The following is a 22,855-nucleotide window of genomic DNA, read 5'->3' as shown; positions in this document are numbered from 1 at the left end:
GTTTTTTAAGTGACAGTTTTTCTTTTAGAGTAAGAATTGCTATTTGGGGAAGCATGTATACATCTACTCTCCAGGTTAGGCAGCCTCCTGTCGCACACATGGGCATGGATGGATGTTGAAAATAGAGGCTCATCCACTGAACCAGAGCTGTGTGTGCTTGTCCCACTGTGATTTAAACAGACTTCTCTCTGATGTCTCTATCTTGTTCAAATGAATAAATTCAGCCAAATAAGCTGAATCTGCACACACTTTGTTCTTGTCCTGTTGAACTTACAGCGAGGAGCAACTGTAAGGGTTGCAGGCACTGTGTTCTATAGCACAGAAATCGGGCTTCACAAAGAGCAAGACGTACCAACATGCAATGTTAAACCAGACTGAGGTGGCTATGGGTAAGGTCTCTATGGTCTGGAGAGAGAGCTCCCTTGGTAAAGTGCTTTGTCATGCAGTCATGAGGACCTGAACTCAACCTCCAGAGACCATGTGAAAAAGCCAGACATGGTGGCACGTGCTTTAACTCCAGCGTGACGTGCAGAGACAGGCAGATCCCTGCAGCTCGCCAGCCCCGCCTGGGAAACTGAGATCCTGCTTCAAACAATAAGGTGGACAGCGTCTGAGGGACAACATGGGAGGTTGATCTTCCCCAACATGGGCACACATGTGCATACACACACGAAAGTCAGGTTTCTGTTTTGACATGCCTATTTACATACAGACAAGAAAAAGAAATGACTGGAGAGCTGGAGAGATGACCCAGTAGTGAAGAGCACTTGCTGCTTTGGCCAAGCATCCGAGTTCAGCTCTCATCACCCTTGCTGTCTGTAACTCTAGTTCCAGGGAATCACAGCCTCCTCTTACCTCTATGGGCACTGCACACATGTGGCACACATAAATACATATAGGTAAAATTCATTAATCTTTCTTTAAAAAATAACTAGTATGTATTGTCAATGAAAAGTCAAAATGGAAGAGCATTGGTTTGGGCATGTAACACAGTATTGGAGGCCATGGTTCATCAGATCTTGGATATCTGAAAGTAAACCCTTGACCTGAGCAACAGTTACCTCAAACATGGTTAACTGTCTTCTCAGTACAACAGACCTCTTCCACCAAATTACACAGATACTGAGAGAGCACCCAAAACCATGTCTACTAGACAGCCTGACTTTTTCCAGTATCTATCATAATTTTTGACAAGCAGTATAATTTCCAGCTGCCCTGTCAGCAAAGCTATCAATACAGCCACTATTTTGGAACATCTCAGAGACCATTTTCAAGATTGAATTTGTGCCTTTCAAGTTAGAAGCCTGATTATCACCAAATTCAAACATATATATATATATATATATATATATATATATATATATTTGTTCTTCACTGGGTTGATTTTATTCTCAGTCAATATCCATATTAGTAACAGCCAATGCCTTTTCAGTTCCTTGTGTGAAGCCAGCTTTCACCGTGTCCTTTCTAAGAGATGCCCAGTGGGCCCTGGCTGCCCCCTCGGGTTTGCCAGTGGAGAGTGAGTTTCTACCCTACCACTTTGGGGTTCTAAGTGCTCTAGTTTGCTTTCTGTTGCCATGGAAAACCCTATGACTAAAAGCAACTCTGGGGTGGAAAGAATCTGTTTCAGCTTACACCTGTACAGGTCACAGTCCATCCTTGAGGGAAGTCAGGGCAGGAATCGAAGCAGAAACCTTAGAGGACTGTTCCTTACTGCCCTGCTCTCTGGCTCGTGCTCAGCTGGCATTCTTATACAGCCCAGAACCACCTGCCCAGAGGTGGTACCACCCACAGTGGGTTGAGCCCTTCCACACTGAGCGTCAATCAAAACAGTCTCTCAAAGACATGGCCACAGGCCAATCGAATCAAGCCAAGTCTTCCACAGGATTGTCACCCTCTTCCCAGGTGACAAGAAAAACCAACAGGGTGCTATTCCTAGAGAATTTTTAATATTACTATTGCTAACCAGGATGCAAAATACTACTGTGCTGATTGGATATTGGTTATGAGCCCAGCCTTTACCAGTGGAGCCATCTCTCCAGCCCACTGGATGATTTTAAATGTCAACTTGCTATGACCTAGACTCACCAAGAGAGTATCAATTGTGGAATTGCCTACATCAGGTTGGCATGGCTGTAGGACACGGTCTTGTTAGCTGATGAAGTAAAATCCAGCCCACAGTGGGCAGCACCATTCCCTAGGTTTGGGTGTAGGACAGTATAAAAGAGGAGCAAGCTAGCTGAGAACAGAAGCACACAGGTGGTACGGGGTGCATTAGTTTCTGTTCTTGGCTGGCAGTGTGATGTGTCTAGCTGCTTAAGTGCCTGCCTTGACTTGCCCTCAGTGGTTGACCTGTGACCCAGAATTGCAAGTCATATCAACTCTTTCCCTCCCCAGGGTTGCTTTTTGTCAGGGTATTTTATCATAGCAACAAAAGTGAAATTAGAATGAATCACTTGCTGTGAGCTAAACATGAGCAGCCATGGCCTGTAAGCATGGATTCGGGTTACTCTGGATGATACCTTATGTTGTGGAAATGATCATATAACCTTTTATAGTTAGAGAACAAAAGTCACAAGTCAGTGTATTTGCCACGTATGTTGGTGGCAACTTCAGATACGCCGGTTACAGCAGGGTGGGAAAACCTCTCCTGAAAGATTCAAATGTTATTGTTAATCCTGGGGTTCTTAAGAGGAAAACCAGTTCCACAATTTTGAGCCAAAGTTGAAGCAAACTTTAATTAAATACCAGGTTCATGGACTCTGGCCAGGTCCCCCCAGCTTGGTTCCCAGGAAATGGCCTCAAGTTACCCACTCTTTGCAGGGACTTGAAAAGGCAAACCCCACAGTTCATTGTATTTCCCATCAGGTCCCAATCAGGGACAAGCATACATCCTGACGTATTTTTTTCAATATTCTCCCTACCCACATGTGATCAAGCACGTCCTGTGCAAATGGGTCAAACAAACTTGTTTAGGGGAGTGAAGGCACGTACACATGCACGCAGGCACGCACGTGCGTGTGCCTGTTATTTCCCAGGAACTACAGCCCCCCAGCATTCCAGGAAGTTACCTTGCCCTTGGGCCAGTGGGGCTCACAGGTTAACTTTGGCTCTTCCGGTTGTATTAACTGTAGGGCTGGTGAAGGTTAACGGTGCATTTCCAAAGATTTACCCGGCAGTCGCAAAGATATGGAGGTTGGTAGTAAGAGGCTAGCAAGAAGACTACGGAGCTAAAGAGTACAAGAATCTGCAACAGAGAGCTGTAGTCAGTCGGTCCGTCTGACGGATCTTCGCCACACATGTGGCTTCCTCAGAGAACTGCAGTTCCAACTGCCAGAAAAGATCAAATTAGAAGCTAAACCTCTTTCAGCCGTTCTTAGAATTATATAAACAGATTTTCTTGAAGGCGGAGGGTGGGCCTGAGCCATACTTAAAATAGATGTGGAGACAGATGGTTGGTTGATGGCAGCTACAGATAAAAAGGCCTAAGGCGTTTGTCTGAAAGGACGTAAGGGAAAAGCAAAGGGAATAGGAGTCGGGAGAACAGCCTAAAGCAGGGTGCCCAAGCCTTTGCTGGGAAGAATAGCATAGAGCTTGAAAACAGACAACCCGTTTTGAGACCAAGCACTAAACACAGGACTTGGTGCTTAAAGGTAAATAACAGAAATCAGCTGGGTGGTGAGGGCATGCGCCTTCGATCGCTGCGCTGAAGAGACAGGTGGGTCTCTTGTGAGTTCAAGGCCAGTCTGGTCTACAGTGCAAGTTCCAGGACAGCCAAGGCTGTACAGAGAAACCCTGTCTTGAAAACAAACAAACGAACGAAAAGATAAATACCCAGAAATGTCTATGTGGGTAAAGATGTGTCTATCACTCGTTTGGGTAGAAGGGAGGTGCCGGATCCAAAAGCTTTAACATGGCTAACAAATCACAGCACAGAGCCTTGGGTTTTTGCTTGGTTTTAGTATTCTTCCATTTGTCCTATGACTTTAGATTATACTTTGCTTGTTTTTATTGCTTCATCGTTTGCTTTGTTCTTCTAGATCCTGAAATGCTAAGAGTTTGCATGGAGGGTGGGGAGTTGTGGCTCATGCTGGCCAAGGAGTCCAGAAGTTCTTGCCTGACCTGTCAGCAAATCCTCTTTCAGAAATGTCATCAAAAGACAAAGGGCTGCCCTGCTAATCCCCAAGCACAACTTGGAAGAGGCAGGCAATTTGGAAACACAATACCACAGGGAGTCTTGGCCAGCTCACCATGTCTGGGGTCTGATGGCCTCAACCTTCTGCCTCCCCTTCACAACAGAAGAATTTGGTGACACACTTTCATTCATCCGCAGGCCCCTCTTGCTATGAAAAGAGCCATTAGGAGAGGCTGAGGCCTGCTGCAGGGCCACTCTGGTCTTTGATCTTCAGCCTCCCCCCCCCAATCCTGTCTGCAGGGGGATCACACTGGGCTCCACACTTCCACAGCCACTTGAACACTTCCATCAACAGCTTGGGTCTGTAACTTGTCAGAGACTGAAACAAACAACAACAACAAATCAGGCCTTAGGGGTTTCTACCCCCAGAAAAGTTCAGAGAGCTCTGTACTGAGTACAGTGTTGATAGGTTTCAAAGGCACACTCTTTGTTTAAACAATAAACTCAGCCAAATGGAGGGTGAAGGAGAGGGCTTCCTTCCTGTCCAGCCACTCAGCTGATGAATGTCCTGGGCATCATGTTGTTTTGTTGGGAGCTGGGAATTCAAGTGACCCTGACTGACAGGAAAAGGACACATTGATGTGTGACAAAGTTCCCGAAAGACAAAAGATACATCTTTGGAGTTCTTAGCAAAGGGCTGATGTTTATTAAATTATGACTTTTGGATTACATTGATGTGGGTGTGGGTGTGTGCACACAGTACAGAATACACTCAGAGGTTACAGACAACTCGGGAGAGTTGGTTCTTTCTACCATGAAGGTCTCAGGGATGGAACTCGAGTCATTGAGCTTGGTGCCTTTTCCCGCTAATCCATATCACTGGCCCTTACTGTATTATTCAAAAAACAAAAATCCCAACTTGCTCAGGTTTACCATTGCTATGTGAATTCCACTTTTTATCCTTGTTGCCCTAGATAGTTCTGAAAAGATTGCCCGCCCTGTCTTTGCTTTGCTTTGTCTTGCCCAGGCCTTGAACGCCAGGAACCAGCCTGGGCATTTTCTTTTCTTAAAGAGTTTATATTCTCTCACCATAAACTTTATTACCAAGATTTTAGAAAAAAAAGATTCTGACTCTTAAACATTTAATGAGCTCTACTCAGCTTTGCAAAATCTTTTTATTCTGGTTATGGTAGCATAGAATTTTCTAAACCCGTCTGGTCAGCCATTTTTCTCCTCTGACTTGAATATGTCCCCAAAGTTCATACACTGAAACCTAATCCCCAAATAAAATGCTAAAATACAACTCTTGGTATTCTACATGATTGAAGTCTCAGAGAAATGAAATTCTAGGAAAGAATGAACTCAGAACTTTTGGTCCCTAAAATATTTATGTTTTTATAATTTGTTCAATTTAAAAGAGCATACTTTCCCCCAAGTAATAACCCAGCATAGTTGTAGGGTGGGGTTGGGGGGTCTTGGTTTCGATTTGGTGTTCAGTGTTGAGGATGGACCCCTGGAATGCCAGACAAGCCCTCTGCCCAACGCCACAGCCCTCCCCTAACACAGCACCCAAGTGGTCTGCTACAACCAAGGTTGCTTTGCAGCAGAACTGGCTTTGGCTTTGTGACTGTGGTCTTTAGGAATTCTGCACAAATCCAACTCTTAGCTGTTTGCTGTCACTTTAACAGTGGATTCTAGGGACGCGTTGCCTAAGGACCACTTTCTAACCCTCTTGTTGCTAAGATTTTGAAAAGAAAACGTTTACACTGTCCCCCCCCCCCCCGGTCATACAGGACTGTCTCATACATGTGCCCATCCCTCGTGCCATGGTACAAGAGCATACACATACCCCATCCATGTATAACACAATAATAATAAGGGGAAAATGTGAAGATGAGGTTGTTCTAGCAAAAGCAGGAAGAACAGCCTTGGTGGTCAACGAGTGTTGTTATGTAGTCTTCCTTCCATTAGGTGGCGCTTCAAAATATCTTCTGATCCCAGGTGCTCTGATCATGGTATTTCTTTTTTTCTTTTCTTTCTTTTTCTTCGTCTTTTTTTTTGTTGTCGTTGTTGTTGTTATCAGATGGTCTTTTATTTTTTCTTGTTGCTTCATAACTAGCTGGGCATTCCACTACATCACTGATGTCATCAATGATGTCATGAGGGTGGTGACCATCCATATTGCAGCCCACAGACTGTGCAGTACCCAGGATCTCTTTAATAATTCCAGAATGCTCTCTGGCTAAAGACCTATGTCGTATCTGATGTTCATTGCTGACAATCTCATCAAAAGTGGTATTTCCACTGTGTTTAATGTTCCTCTGCTTCTTCCTGATTCTTGATGGCTCCTTGAGGGTTTTAATGACCAGGGCAGGAGGCAGTTGGCACCACCTCAATCGGCCTGCTGTTCTGGATGGTCAGTTTCACTGTAATCCTCAGACCTTTCCAGTCATCACCAACTTTTTTCAGAGACAGACCCAGGGACCTGATCTTGGGGACCAAGGCGGATGTTCAACTGACCTCACCTCAGGTATATCTCAGGTACATGACCTTGACCTCGGGGTCAAACTTGGGCCATGGTGGAGGTGGGTGTCAGATGAACCCGGATTCAGGATGAGAGAAGAAAGTTGCACCTTTGCCGAAAGCCTAAAAACCATGGTATTTCTTTCACACAAGGGTTCATACTCATTTCTCTCCCCTTCCCGCCTCTCCTTGTCTCTTGTCTCTCTTTCTCCTCATCCTACACTCATCATGTAATCAAATCTAATAAGTCCCCTTTATTGCTAGCGTTCATGCAAACACACACACACACACACACACACACACACACACACACACACACACACCATAGTTCCTCTAGAAAATCCTGCCGAATCACACCTTCAATTGCCTGTCTTCTAACATGGCAAACTTGCAAAAGCTAGTTCAAATCATGTGACTGGTCTGGAAAAAAAAAACTCTTAATGAATTTTGTGATGACGCTCGACGCTGCCATGCAAATGGCCTGTAAACTGGGCGGTGGTGGCACACACCTTTAATCCCGGCACTCGGGAGGCAGAGACAGGAGGATCTCTGGGAGTTCGAGGCCAGCTTGGTCTACAGAGTGAGCTTCAGGACAGGCTCCAAAGCTACAGAGAAACCCTGTCTCAAAAAAAGAAAGATGAAAGAAAGAAAGAAAAGAAAGAAAGAAAGAAAGAAAGAAAGAAAGAAAGAAAGGAAGGAAGGAAGAAAGAAGAAAGAAAGAGAGAGAGAGAGAGAGAAAATGGCCTATAAGTCCCTATACATACCAACTCTCTATAGGTACTTGAGAGATAATATTTTAGATATATTGAGTCAAATAAAAAATATATATCTATCAGGGTGATTGAATAAAGACAAAAATTAAACTAGGTTAGTTGATTAAGCTTTCCCCTTACATTGACAAATCAAAACCTAGTACCTTTAAGTTCAGCAGATGTACGGTAAAAGTGCTATCCAATCTCACATTTGCTGTTGTTCCACATGTGACTTGAGTCAGGCTTTGAGACAAGTAACCACGTGACTATAATAAAAATAAAAATAAAAATACTCGTACCTTTAGGTCGGTCATGCTTCTCCCAGAACTCCCCTAAAAGAGTTCAAAACAAGCCAGGAGTGGTGGGCACGCCCCACCTTAGTGAGCTCCAGCCAGCCAAGAGCTACAAGGTGAGACCTTGGCAGGAACAGAGAGAGAGAGAGAGAGAGAGAGAGAGAGAGAGAGAGAGAGAGAGAGAGAGATCATTGCAGGGGAGATAGCTGGTGTTTCTGAGCATGCACAAGGCAGCCAGACACAGACTTGCATTCTTCCCTACACGCTGCTCCCTATCTTCGAAGCAAGCTTACGAAGCAACAGTTGCTGTCCTCTGTGTCAGGTAAGGAGCTGAAATTTAGGCAAAGCACATGATTAGTGACAAAAGAGTTTCCACTTAAACCCCATCAACGTCACCATGGCAAGCGATCTCGGCGATTGCACAGAACTACCTGGGAATAGCCAAAAAGGATGATTGTGTTCACCCCTACAGGCAGCCTAAACACACCCTTGAGATGTCTGCCCTGGGAAACGCTGCCGTGATTGATTTGAGGGAGTTACTCTAAAAGCTCCAGAAACCACCCCTGAGGTGATTCCAGGCAGATGAGCAGGCTGCAGGTAATCCAAACATTATTAGACAATGTTCATATGTTTTATTTTTTGCATGTGTGTGATGTGTGTGAAGGTGTGTGTGTTTGTTCATGTGCGTGTGTATGTGTTTATGTTTGTGGGTTTGCATACACTTGTGTGTGTGGAGGCCAAAGGCTGACACTGGGTGTCTTTCTCGATTACTCCCCGCTTTATTTCGTGAGGCAGGGACTCGCTGAACCCAGAACTCATCAGTTCCCTGTCTCCCCTCCCAAGTGTTGGGAGGACGAATGGATTTCCATGCTGGCCTGGCGTTTATGACTTTTCTGTGGGCTCTGGGATCTGAACACTGGGCCTCACATTTACACAGCAAGTGCATTATCCACTAGGTCATCTTCCCAGCCTGTCTTAAACTTCCTTATGTTTATATGTTTGTATTATATGTTATATATTATATGTTGGTCTGTTTATATTATGTAATATATCAAATAATGGAATTGTATTTCTGTGGTTTGAGTATTCAACATTCCCCGCGTACTCATGCAGTGTGTGCTTGGTCGCCAGCTGGCAGGGTTTAGGGACGGGATTACACGCTGAGAGTTCTGACCTGATCAATAGATTAGTCCATTGATAGATTTCTTTAATATGATGACATCGTGAAGAGGGGATGAAAAGTAGGAGATAAGGTCTAGTTGAAGGAAGCAGTCCCCTGGCGTGTGCCGTTTTGAAGGTTCTCTCTCTCTCCCTCTCCCTCCCTCCCTGCCTTCATCCATCCATCCATCCCTCCCTCCCTCTTCTCTCCTCCCCCCCTCCCTGTCTACCCAGAGATTAGCTGCCTGCTCTTCCACACATCCCAGCTCTGTGATTTTAGGCCTTACCATAGCCATGGAGCCAGCCAACCATGATCGAAAATTCTAAAACCTTGAGCCAAAATAAACAATTCCTTCCTTTAAGATGTTCTTTCCAGCGCTTGGGTCGCAATTTCGGAAAGCTACCTAACTCGGCCTTCATCCTTTTGGGTTATATTTCTTACAAGTGTCTTCTCCCATTTTATAGCTCCACTCTCTGTAAGCTGTGCTTGGATGGATGGTTCTTAATTTTAATGCAGTAAAATGTACCATTATTCTTTTATAGTTGTTGCTTTTGGACTTGGTTTAAGCAGGCAAGGATTACTGACTGTTCCAAGGACCTCCAGACAGTACTGAGAGCCAGAGACATCAAAGAAGTACATCTATTCCTTCAACAAGCAGTTAACAGGACTGGGCTCTGGGTCCCTGAATCATCAGTGAGGGGAAAGAGAAGATAAAAAGGAAGAAAACGGGCCTGGTGGAGCTTACTTTCCAGTAAGGAAGAACATAGCACCGTTTACCGCCTGCTAAGGAACTTGAGCCAGAGAGCAAGAGGGTAGGGAAATGGAACCGGAATTCCAGGAGAGGAGCAGTTTGAACAGGCTGCCAAGAGTGTTCCTCCAGATGAAATGCTCTCAAGCAAAGATCTGAAAGAGGAAAGGGATGGAGCCCAAGGAGACCCAAGGAAGAGGGTTCTAGGATGCGAGAGCAAGATGTGCAGGCTCTGGGTCAGGAGCGAAGCGGGGGAGGGGGGGCACTGGAGGAACTAGCACGGAGCGTGGTGGAGGGTGCGCAGAAAATCAAAGCCGGCAAAGGCTGGGAAAGCCTGCACAGGCAGAAGAGGGAGGAGCTCGTGGGCTTTCACGCCAATCTCATGAGGGAAGCCCACAGCAAAATGCTCATTGGAGGAGTGACATGACCAGACTTACATTTCAAAAGAATCATTTGGCTTTGGACTTGAACATTGAATACTGGGACAAAGGGAGAATATAAGGATCAGTATGCCTGGTCCGTGATGGGACAAGAGGGCGCCAGGCAAAGAAAGCCTCAGAAGATTCTGGGGGGCTTTGAAGGCAGGGCCAGCAGGATTTGAAGTGTACCCGGGGGTGTGGGGGGGCTCAAGGTCAATGATTTGGGTGTGAGAAAGACAGTGCAGGGAGGCTGAAAGACCGAAGGAGAGGCGATGTGATTGCCCACCCCGCCTCTGAGGGGACTGTGATTTAAGAGATGAATTTCTTTACTGTGAAGTACTGTAGGGCATCAGGTGAGAGCTGTGTGTGTGTGGGGGGGGGGACATTGGGCAGAGCAGCAGAATTGTTACCGTGGTGGCCATGGCTGGGAGACCTGGGTAGAGGAGCACCCACTGTGGGTCCTCTGTCAGCTCAGGATGCTGTCACAGAGCACCGTGGAGTGGGAGGGTCTAGAAGTAGTCATGTCCAGGTCACACTGGGAAGTGCAGGGTTAAGGAGCAGTCCCCTTGAGCGTTTGATGGGAGCCCTCCACCTGATTCATAAAAGCTTGCCTTCCCCTATCTTACCAGCAGAGAGATATTTTGTCCATACTTCCCTTTTCTCTTCTTACACAGTTGTGAGTCCCACCAGGAAGACCCCACCAACCCTAACTGCCCCCCCCAAAAAAAACCCTATTCCAGATTCCATTCCATTGGGATTTACGATTTCATCACAGAGATTGCAGTTCCCATTCTGCCCACATGGTGTCCCTGCTGCTTTGACGGTTAATGCTGAGGAGGTTTGGCAGCTTCCTCTTTATGTCCCCTCAGGTTCCCAGATTCTAGCAGACCCGTGGTCACTTCAGACTCAGCTGTAAGGCCCATCCTTGGCTACAGCGCCTAGAACAGGTCTGATTTTATCTGATCTCGAAATCAAAGGAGCAGAGCGCACAGGATGGGACAGGATTTATAACCCTCCCGCCCGTCCCGTGGTGCTGAGCTGGCTCTGAGCACAGAGCAGCCTCATAAATACCAGCAGCTGGAATGCAGGAGTCAGATGCTGTCCTCAGCCAACCCTAAGCTACCTGGCGAGCTGCTGGCATACCTTGGAGAACCCTGAGGTGAGCTGGCCTGCACCCCAGGGCATGTAACCGCTAGATGCCAACCCATCTCTCTCCGTAGCAAAGCCGGCATAGCCTCTCCCTGCTTCAGCTGTGTCCAGAGCTGGCAGAAACCAGAGGTCTGGAATAAGTTCATATATATATAACAAAACCCTACCGAGTCAAGGCAGATACACATGAACCAGGTTTTAAATACCAGGACTTTCCGAAGAGCAATTTTGTTGTCTGAATGACACTGAATACAGAAGTGGAAATGTCAAATGCTTGACTGGCTGTTTTGCATGTTGCAAGTCTCGATGCACACTGCATAAGCATACTAACCAGTTACTTTGCGGGTATAACTGGCTTGCTTTTTCCTCTACCGCTTTTTGCATAATATTTAGATAAAGCCCTCATGTTCAAAACTGCAGACTTCCAGTCACAGATCCTTCGGTGTTTGTTCGGGTTTCATTCTATCTCTGTGACCAAAAACAACTGAGGGGAAGAAAGGATTTATTTGGCTTCCACTTCCAGATCACAATCAGTCCATGGAGGGAAGTCAGTGTGGGAACTCAAGGCGGGGACTTGAAGGCAGGCCTGCTTGCTATTCTATAAAGCATTGCCTCTGACTAAGGATCTCACTCCAAGCCAAAGTACAGCAGGAACCATGGAGGAAGGCTGCTTGCTGGCTGGCACAGGGTCATGCTTAGCTAGGTTTCTTATACAGTCAGAGACCACCTGTCCAGGGCATGGTGCTGCCCACAGTGGGCTGGGTCCTCCCGCATCAATTAACAATCAGCACGGTCCCCCATAGACATGCCCCCTCAATTGACACCCTTTTCAAGGCGACTCTAGGCCGCATCAAGTTGACAACCGAAGTTGTCAGGACAATGCTGTAGCACAGTTTTCTCTGCAGGTGTAACATTTTGGAATGAAATTATGTTCTCAGCTGTGTGTCTTATTATCCATGACAACTGCCACCACCGGGGCTGCAGTGTATTCTCAAGTCCGTCAACCATTTTCGGGGTGTCCCTGCGTTCACACAGCAGACCCACTCATCAAAAAGACACCCGGCCCCATACCGCAAAGAAGAAAAACAGCCACCCCGTGATTCTTCCCAGGGACAGCCTGCCACCACGTGGTTCAGCTTCGTTACATGTGTTACTACCCATAATAAGGCCCTAGCAGCCATTGCTGTGGCAGGAAGTTACATCAGTCCATACCACGGGGGAAAACAGCCCTGTCAGGATTGCCCCCCTGCAAATGCTACACCCTCAGAGAGTTCTGTCTCAGCCGCTTGCCTTCCTCACTACCCACAGCAAGGGCAATTTTATGGCTCCCCCCCCTAAACTCATCTTTGGTTTTCATGCCCCACATCTGTGCATCAGTGTGTGGTGTTAACTTTGTAAGGAGACACAAGCAAACATCTGTTCACCTGGATAGGGAACTAATGGCAGACAGTTCCATCAAAGCTCAACTTGGTAAACCAGGGGGCTTATCTAGAGAGGGCTGGTCAGGGGCTACTTACAGGAGCATGGTGACCCCACCCCCAACAGCTGCAGCACTGCAAAGTCTCACCCCATCATGGATGATGACCTCATGGAAGTCACATCGTGGAGTCTCCTTTAGATCGACCTTCCATTTCCTATGTACCCCAGCATATCTCGGAATCACTTGCAGCTAGGGTGGGCAGTGGGAACAGGATCACTTGCAGCTAGGGTGGGCAGTGGGAACAGGATCACTTGCAGCTAGGGTGGGCAGTGGGAACTCCCTCTGGAAGGCTGGAATCTCAGGTGACGGTACTGTGTCACCTCTCTTCTCCCACCTATGAGGGCACATCAACAGCTCTGTTACTAGTCACAGACCCGGCTGTCACCGTCTTGTTCTGTTGATGAGCTCATTCTGCCCTGCAGCTGATGTCCTGACATCCCCTAGACACACTGCTTGTGTTATATCGTCAGAGCTACACTTCTGCAGAAAGTCCCCCAGACAAGGCTGTATAGAGACAACACAAAACTAACTGAACTATTGTAAAGAGATGACTGTGGGAGTGGCGAGGTGGCCAAACCATTTCTGCCCTGGAACATGTGTGCAACAATAGAACATTAAATGTACCGGAACCCCTTTAAAGTAATAGTTGTTTATAATGCGGACATTAGAAGGCTTTACCTATGCAATTAAATGAACCTTGACTTGGTTAAGACTCGGTTTCCTGAGTAATCAAGAGTCTGACAAAATCAGAAGAAAATACCAGCAGTTGTCTTAACAGAACATAAAATCTTGTTCTCTAAGCCAATTCTGTTTTATAAATGTTATCAAGAGCAACACAGTAGGTTTTTTTTAATTTTTTAATTTTTAATTTTTTAAAATTATTTATTAAAGATTTCTGCCTCCTCCCCGCCACCGCCTCCCATTTCAACTCCCCCTCCCCCGGTCAAGTCCCCCTCCCTCGTCAGACCTGGATGAGGTGGGTGGTCCTTGGACTTCCCACAGTAGTTTTAAGTACAATTGTCTTGATACATTTTCTTTCTTTTTCTTTCTTTCTTTCTTTCTTTCTTTCTTTCTTTCTTTCTTTCTTTCTTAAAGATTTCTGTCTCTTCCCCACCGCTGCCTCCCCTTTCCCTCCCCCTCCCCCAATCAAGTCCCCCTCCCTCGTCAGCCCAAAGAGCAATCAGGGTTCCCTGCCCTGTGGGAAGTCCAAGGACCACCCACCTCCATCCAGGTCTAGTAAGGTTAGCATCCACGAAACTGCCTAGGCTCCCACGAAACCAATAGGTACAGTAGGATCAAAAACCCATTGCCATTGTTCTTGAGGTCTCAGTAGTCCTCATTGTCCACTATGTTCAGCGAGACCGGTTTTAACCCGGGCTTTTTCAGACCCAGGCCAGCTGGCCTTGGTGAGTTCCCGATAGAACATCCCTCTTGTCTCAGTGTATGGGTGCACCCCTCGCGGTCCTGAGTTCCTCGCTTGTACTCTCTCTCCTTCTGCTTCTGATTTGAACCTTGATGCCCTTCAATTGAAGAATGGATGAAGAAAATATGGAATATATACATATTAGAGTACTACTCAGCAGTAAAAAACAAGGACTTCTTGAAGTTTGCAGGCAAATGGATGGAAATAGAAAACACTATCCTGAGTGAGGTAAGCCAGACCCAAAAAGAGGAACATGGGATGTACTCACTCATATTTGGTTTCTAGCCATAAATAAAGGACATTTAGCCTATAATTCGGGTTCTTAGAGAAGCTAAATAAAAAGGAGAACCCAAAGAAAATCATATAGGCTTCCTCCTGAATATTAACCTTCATCAGGCGATGAAAGGAGACAGAGACAGAGACCCACAATGGAGCACTGGACTGAAATCTCAAGGTTCTTGATACATTTTCTTCTGTAGCCAGAACCATTGCTCATTGTTGAGCAAGGATCCACCACTAGAGGGCGCAGCCTCTTTATTCTCAGTCAGTACTCAGCTAAAAGGCATTGTGAGAAGATTTGCAGGTTTGTGATCATGAGAAACACGGAAGCCAGGTCACAGGGCTGGTTAGATGTCTGTCCAACATGGAATATGTGACATAAGTGGCCACGATCCCCTCCCCAAGGCCAGATGAGGCAGACACTCCTCCCTGATAGACGGTTCCAAATCTCTTTCCCAAATGTGTGGACCAATGTTTGCACAGCTGCTTGCTCGGCCTCCTTTTATATTGACAACTAGAGCACATGAAGCTATTCGGTTGTGTGAGCTTAAGCCTCTTACTTCATCCTTAGGAGCTGGAGACTCAATAAATACCAAGGTAAGCCGTTTCTACTTCTGTCACGTCTTAGAGACTTTCGTTTTCAGTTTGATCTGGTGCACATCACAAATAGTGATGACCTGTGTGAGCTACAGAGCGAGCGCGGTGCAGAGCGAGCTGCTGGCTCCCAGGGTGGCTGCAGAGGTTAATAGAAAGTCAGTGTGGTGGGGCACTAAAAACCCCCTGGAGAGACCAAGCTCTAATGGCTAGATTGGTGAACCCAGATGCAGACAGCTCTAAGCCCTGAGAGCCAAGGGCCTATTGGTCCAGGTCTTAGATGCCAGAGGTTTCCTGGCTAGAGGAGAGGGAGCTTTTCACTCCAAATTTCAACCTCCAGTGGCCCTGTGTCAGGACAGAAAGAGAAGGAAAATGGAAAGGGAAAAAAGTTGCACCTCACCCTGGAGCAGTGCTTCTCAATGTGTGGGTTGCACCTACCCCCTTGGGGTTCAAACCACCCTTTCCCGGGGGGGCGCATATCAGATATCCTGCATATCAGATATTTATATTATGATTTATATCAGTAGTAAAATTACAGTTACAAACCCTAGAGTCTGCTCCCAGTCTCTCACCAGCTGAGAGTCCAGCATGGGTAAGAAAGCGTTCTGTGAGAGCTGCCTACATAGAGATAACGTTCCTTTTATATAGAGATGTTTCGCATAAGAATGCTGAAGGAGCAATGAACCCGTGCTCCAGGCCCACATGTATATGATGGCATATGGTTTTTCCCCTTTCCAAGATACAGCTAGTTCCAGGAATCTTACAAGGAATCTTGCTTGCAGTCAAAGACATGTCTTAACCCCTTTGTGGTCTGTTGTTTTGTTGTGGGCGTTCTATTTGGGGTAAGTAGGAGCGTGTGTGTGTGTGTGTGTGTGTGTGTGTGTGTGTGTGTAGAAGGTCTCCTTAGAAAAACTTTCTCATCATCACTGGGGAGTCAAGCATTGGGGTTACTGGAGCAGAGGTGACAGAAAAGGGGGAAGCAGAAAGGAAAGACCTCTGGTTACAGGCGGCAGCGCTGGGCTGCTTCCCCACCATGCGGCTACCGACAGATGAAGTAACTCTCCTCCCTCTGTGGAGCAGCCTTCTCCTTTGTAAACGAAAGGTTTTGGACCCTGTGAGCTCTAAGGTCCTTTGTTTCACGTCAGGGTCAGGGTTAGTAAGCCTCACACTCATGGGATTAAAGATCCAATGAGTGGGGGATGGGTATTGTTCAAAACAACATGATAACATTCCTGCTTGGCTCTGGGGTTCACGCTGGGGGCAGGTCAGAGTGACTCACCATAGGAAGACAGGAAACATCAAGGGAACATGGAAAGTCACCCTCGGAATCTGTATGGGAGTTATGAGACCGTACCACAACTGATAACATCAAAATTGCCCACAAAAATAGCGCTCACTTTCCTAACGACATCGCCAACAAGGTTAAAGACAATAAACCGTGCTGACTGGGGCTAGAACATTCACAATGTTGAGTTTAACTGTATTAGCCTTTCTCTTACCCTAATCTAATTAAGGTAGCTAGCTCATCAGCCACCTAAGTTTCATTTTAAAAGGAGATTTTTAAAAGATTCATTTAGCTTGATGAGTATGAATGTTTTGCTTGTGTCTTATATGCACTACCTGCATACCCGACACCCGCGGAGATCAGAAGGGGGTGTCTGAGCCTTTGGAAGGAGAGTTCCTAAGCTTTGTGAGCCACCGTGTGGCTGCTGGGAACTGAACCTGGGTCCTCTGTAAGAGCAGCTGGTGCTTTAACCACTGATCCGTCTCTCCAGCTCCGGGACATTCTTTCAGATAAACAAGGTAAGTAAACCAGCTTACTTAGTTTTTATATTTAATTTCAGAATTATTTTAAATTATTTTTAATTATGTGTATGTGTACTGGTCTGTGTGGGTGTGGACATGAATGCAGGTTCCTGTGAGGAACAAGACTTTGTATCGCCCTGGAGCTACAGTTATGGAAGGTCGTGACAAGCCAGTTTACCTGGGTCCTAGGAGCCTTGGGTCTCTGAAAGGGCAGCGAAGAGCAGCAAGTGAAAGCAGGGATGGTGGAGGCCACAGCGAGGCTGGCAGTGGCCCCTGCTGGGCGACAAGCAGCAATTGCAATAGTTTGTCAGGTAAGTGTTGAAAAATGATGCTAAGCCTGTAAAATTTTCTAAGTGGACTTAATCAGCTATGAGAAACTCCTGGGAGAGTTCCACCTGAAGAATGTTTCTAGAAAATGATGAGCATTTTGGAACTTCCACCTAACTGAAGGTTGCCTCATCATGGGTACCATCTCTTTCTCCTTCTCCATAGTGGCTGGGCTGCTAGTGTTTCTTCAGCAGGCACCTGTGTTTTCTGCTTCTAGAACCCTGGAGGGGAGCTTCTTCACAAGTCCAGACTTGTGAAGTTTGTTTACTTCCTGAATCTCATGAGCCTCTCCACCTGTTACAGTTTCCTGTCTGTTACTTTGATAGAATATCCTGACCCAAAGTAAACATTGGAAGCCAGGCCTATTTAGTCCATCGTTGGGGAAGCCAGGACAGGAACTCAAGTAAGAACTTAAAGCAGGAACCATGGAGATCAGTTAACTGGCTCACTTGCAGGCGCAGGCCTGGCTAGCTTTCTTAACCAGCTCAGCACTACCTGCCTAGGGAACGGTACCCACAGTGGGCAGGACCCTCCTACATCAAGTAACACTCAAGACAGTAGCCCGCCTAGGGGCTATGAGTCTCTGCAGTATGCCATCCATGGCAAAGGGAAGTTTCTTTCCATGATGGATTGCAGCTGACAGCAACAGCGTGATCAATAGCAGCCACCCGCCGGAGGGCTATGATCTCCCCAGTCACAGGGTTTTGTCTGGGCTTTCGGTACCAGATGGGAGCTCCCTCCTGTGGAGTCTCAAATTTGGCCCAAAAAGCTGCTGGTTGTTCCCATTATGGTCATGCCACTACTGCACAAGCAGGGACAGCTTGCCTGGCATCTCAGTACTACAACACACAAGATCCGCAGCCGAGCAGGACTGTTACTGACCGTCCTTCCTGCAGCAGACCGTGTAACACTTGCATGGGACACCCTGAGAGCCAGCTCAATCCCAGCTGTTTTCCTGTGTTCTGTAAACAAAGCGCATGGTGTCTTCAGCATTAGGGTCTGTCTGTCTAGTTCTGGAACACCGCTGACAAGAGTGGACATATCTGTCGTGGTTTATGGGGCCTCAGGGGCCTCCCTGCCAAGTATAGATGTAACTCACTTCTGGTGCTGGGGTTTTTAATCTAACAACCTTATAACCTGTAGAGTGCCCCTTCGCATTAATGCAGGGAACCCCCTCTACTTAAGCTCTTTCGTTGTTTTTTTTTTCTCTTATTATTTAATATCAAGTATGTGTTTGTATGTTTGTATGTGCTATGCACATGTGTGTGGGGGTGCCAGTAGAGGTCAGAGGGATTCTCTAGAGCTGGGGTTACGGGTGTTTATGAGCTGAGGGTGCTGAGAACCGAACTCTGATCCCCCAGGAGAGCAGCAAGCACTCTTACCTGCTCAGTCCTCTCCAGCTCCCTTATTGACGTTTTAATAACACATCTTTCTTTTCGGTTAACCCAATGCTAGTCTGATTGAAGGTAGGTGGAGGAACCATTGCTCTTTTGTCCTCAGCCCCGTTCTGCACATCAGTGTTGGTGAAATGATTACTTGTCCAAGTCATTGGTAACACTGGGGGCCCCATACTTAACACTCAGTTGGGTGAGTCCTTTGCTGGTGGCTTTACCTGTTGCTTGCTTGCCTAGAAATGCTCATGAGAGGCCTCACAGGTGAGGGCCTAGTTGCATCCCTCACTGATAGGCGTAGACCCCAGACAATCTGTTTGCCAATCCCTTACGGGCCATGCTGAACTATGTATGTGTCATTTTCGGATCTGTTGTCCCTGCTGGAGTAACGGGACACATGACTACTTGGCCTGTCTTACAAGGACCTTAGCTGGCTCAAACATCTCTGGACACTTTCTGTCCTGATCCCACATAGAACCCCTCTTGGGTCAAGTTATACAGAGGACACACAACTTGGGTAAGATGGGGTATGGAAATGCACCAACCTCCCAGGAATCCCAATATACCTGAAGTTCTTTTACATTTACAGACACTGCTGTTGTAGAAGTCTTAACGTGGTCAGGTATTCCATGTGGCTTATCAGGCCACAATGCTCTCAGGAACTTTACAAGTGTGGCAGGCCCTTGCATCTTGTGTGGCTATTCTCCATCTTCATTCCTTAGGTGCACCTCTATGTCTCTTAGATGCTCCCTGAAAAATCTGTTTTACTTTCTCTAAAAACTACATCAAGCACCTTCTGCTTTGGCAACAGGGAGAAAGGCCGAGAAGGAGATCTGTGGAGGAGACATAGCATCAACACACTGAACTTTGAAGGCAAAGTGTCAATTACTTCCCGAACATTAGATGTTTTCTAAAATCCGTAAAACACCCAGAAGTTAGCGTTCTCACGTCATCTATGTAACGGAACCGTTTTACAGAGGTCAGGCAGGATAGTAGAACAAGGCCCTAGGCTGTCATTCCATGACAAACAGTGAGACTGTGAAAGCAACCTTGGAACAGCACTCTAAGGGCCCGTTCCAAGTGAGTGTGAACTGTTCTTGGAACGCTAAGGCAATACAAAAAAAAAAAAAAAAGTTATCAAGGTCTGAGAGAGCAGGAAGAGAGCCCAGCATTTGTATCAGTTGTCAGGCTTCCTCTTCCTGAGACATCTCCCTGGGGCCTTGTACATGTCTTCACTCCAATGAACTTGGTTGGATCAGCCCACGCGGTTTGGTTTAGCTGTGACCTGCCTGACTGTACCCTGCCCGGGTATACCCTCTTGGCCTGAGTTGCAGCCAGTCATTCAGCCATACTGAGAAAGGCAGCCCTGACTCCTGGAATGCTCCACTCTCAGTGGGACAATTTCAGCTGGTGTCCTAGCAACCACTGACTCCTCAACTCATCCTTGGTTCTGTTGGTCCCTGTTTGGGGACCAAGTATTGTGTGTGTGTCTTATCTCCCCAGGAAAAGTCTCTCATATGAACCCCAGTGAAGTGACAAGGCCTTGTTGCTGAAGACACCACACACTTTAGTCAGGAGACCTGTAAGACTCAAGCTGGTACTGACTATGAAGTTTCATCCCTGATGGCTTGGTGTCTATGCAGGCTACCCAGGGAGAAAAGTCAATAACAGTCTTATCCAGCTGTGAACCCTGAAAGCTACAATGGCAAGGTCTGGTAAGATATGTCTATGGGTGGGGGTAATAGTGGCACAAATGTTCGGGGGAAACCAACTGCTTTTGATTGGATCTATGGCCCATTCCGCAGGAGAAAACTCATACCTAGTACTGTAAATGTTGCTAAGAACCCATAATTGGGGAGCTCACAGGCCCCAGGGGTGAACCTACTACTATCATTTTGCTGGAGCAAACTGGCCTTGGCATTCATACCTCTATATCCATAGATAAGTATAACTCTTTGGCCTCATAAGAGAAGCTTCTTTGTGGGCTGGATGGCGGTTAACCCAGAAACTCACAATTGGTCAGAGTGCAGAGAATAAGTATCTGTGGAGTGCTCAGTCCTAAGTGGGATGTCTATATCACACCCTCCTCATCAAAGCTCAGGGAACATCTAAAAAGAGAGGGTAGAAAGGTTATGCGTCAGAGGTCAGAAAGGGCTGGGTGGAGCAAGGTCTTCTTCTGGACACTACAGGACCACTGCAGCAGCTGTGTTAGCTTGCACAAGACCTACATAAGAACAAGGTAGTCACCATTAAGCCCTAACCCTAGCTGAGGACCTATTGAGAGAGTTGGTGGCTTCCAGGAAGGGAGGGTCAATGGGGGGGGGGTAGGTCAGCCATGCTCCAGTGGGGTCACCCCATTCCCATGCATATATGGGCAGCACCAACTGAGCTCATTGGGTTAAATTTTATTTGTCAAAGAGAAAATGAAGCTGGGGAGATGGGGGATGGATCTGGGAGGAGTTAGGGAGAAGAGCTGGGAGACAATGCAACCTAAGTACATTGTATTGTGCGCACGAACTTCTCAAAGAACTTTATTTAAAATGAAAAGCATATGGAGATTTAGTAAGACTCCAAAAGTTGACCTCTGGCCTCCAACACACACACACACACACACACACACACACATACACACTTTAGGTGTGTTCTTTAGGCACCTTCACCATGGCCTCAGAGATGATCCTGGGGCTCTCTAAACTGCACAGCTCTCAAAGGATGCCATTTACAAGATTTGGAAATTAAGCAAAATTTAGCGTTTAGTTGACAAATTGAAACTCTATGAGTTGGTTTGAGTACAGTCCTTACCTTGAAAGAATTTCCGTGTGTAAGCAGAACTCCTATGTGGTTTGTGAGGGACGTGATTTCGATACAGGGCTCTACAGTAGCTTGATTTATCTTTAGTTTATCTTTTAACCTCTTGCTTGCTTGCGAAACCTTTAGGAAGCCCAGCACTATTCCCGTTGGCAATTTCAATTTTATCAGTTGTGATAAAGTTTTAAACTTCAGCCAAATTCCAGCAACTGGTTTCTTTTCCCGCTCATTTTTTCTGTCTTTTCTCGGCGCATGGATGTTAGGGTTTGCTGTTCAGAATCGTCCACCAGAGAAGGGACGCGAAACCAGAGTGAGATGAATGAGAGCTTCTGATTTCAACTTTCAGTTTTCAGTTAAGGGGCTGGATTCAACGCCGGCCTTAAACCTGGTAAACCGTACCCTGGAGGAATTGAGTGCGGAGCTGAGATGCTAAAGGATGCGGAATCTTCAGGAGAAAAGTGCGCTTTCTGGAACGCGCGCGGTCCCCAGAGCAGCCAGCTCCAATCCACGCCGACCTATCCCCACCATTCCCACAGCCACAACCCCTCCTTCCCGGGATAAGCCTAGGAAGTTCAACAAAGGGTGGAGGCCGGGCTAAATTGGAGGCCGCCTTCGGGGCGAGCTGGGGTCGGGGGAGGGGTTTGCGGAGAGTTTCTCTTTAAAAGCTCCGGGCGGGCGGAATCCTGCCCAGAACTGTAGCCCGCTCCTGCCCACACTTCGCCTTACTTCTCGGAGGGGTCCTCGGCGATCGGCGTGGAGAGGGGCTACAACAGAGAGCCCAGTCCCAGCCTGGCCACCACGGAGCCCTGCTGCCAAGTAAGAGAGCTAACTTTCACCCTCTTTCTCTCGCTGTTCCCAGGCTAAGGGAGCACTCAGGCTCCATCCTCTCTCTTCCTCCTCCCTTGGGCCAGCTCCCGCCAGGAATGCAGGAGGACGTGCGGGCTGACAGGTCCCCCTACCCCCACCCCATGTCAGCAGTCTCGCCCAGTCCCACCTTAGGAGGGTCTCGGGAGGCAGTCGATTTACCCCAGGAACTGGATGTTTGGCTCCTGGGAACCCTGGGCGCTCCCGGACAGAGCGTGGAGCCTTGGGGTGCACACTGGAAGCCTTGGAGGGTACAGAGTGGGGAAGGGGGCATCTGGAAGCTGGGCCAGTGGCCACAGTTCTGGCTTTGAGATACGGAGCTTGTGGTGGGGAGGGGGCAGGGAAGATACTAAAGTTTGACTGTTACTTTGGTTTGGGGCATCGTGGGACCTAGTGCCCAGCAATTGTAGAGCGCACAGCTTGCAACTGGATTCTCTACCCAGCCTACCAGAAAGACTCTAACGAGAGAGCATGATCTTCGTGAACAGAGTAGAGAAAGGTCCCGCGCCAATTTTTCATTCCCAAGTCTTCCTGGGAACCTCTACCACCGTTATCCAGGAGAGACTGAGCAGTAGGAAAAACCCCGCACCACAAACACGCAGGTCTATTTTTGGTCCCTCTGTCCTACCCGAATTCCCTACTGGTGTCGTCGTTCTCCCCCCCTTCCCCAAGTCTTGGAGCCCTAGGGTGTAGTTACCAAACTAA

The 22,855-nt window shown here is 47.1% G+C and overlaps 1 protein-coding gene and 1 pseudogene across 3 annotated transcripts in view; one reads left to right on the top strand and one right to left on the bottom strand.

Annotated features, from left to right (window-relative positions):
* Positions 1-4,358: 4,358 nt before the first annotated feature.
* On the bottom strand, positions 4,359-9,173 carry LOC126488424 (60S ribosomal protein L12-like; annotated as a pseudogene).
* A 12,769-nt stretch (positions 9,174-21,942) lies between these two features.
* The window catches only part of Loxl2 (lysyl oxidase like 2), an 81,806-nt gene continuing 80,893 nt past the window's right edge, over positions 21,943-22,855 (top strand). For all 3 annotated transcript variants that reach the window (XM_050121866.1, XM_050121865.1, XM_050121864.1), the window contains exon 1: positions 21,943-22,102. The gene's annotated coding sequence lies outside the window, so the exon portion shown is untranslated. The remainder of the gene's footprint in view (positions 22,103-22,855) is intronic.

Source organism: Alexandromys fortis, unplaced genomic scaffold, assembly GCF_014885135.2.
Source record: "Alexandromys fortis isolate MF-2015 unplaced genomic scaffold, M_Fortis_MF-2015_v1.1 scaffold_203, whole genome shotgun sequence".
NCBI classification, from domain to species: Eukaryota; Metazoa; Chordata; class Mammalia; order Rodentia; family Cricetidae; genus Alexandromys; species Alexandromys fortis.
Note: the sequence above shows the minus strand (reverse complement) of the source record. Positions and strands in the feature narration are given on the sequence as shown.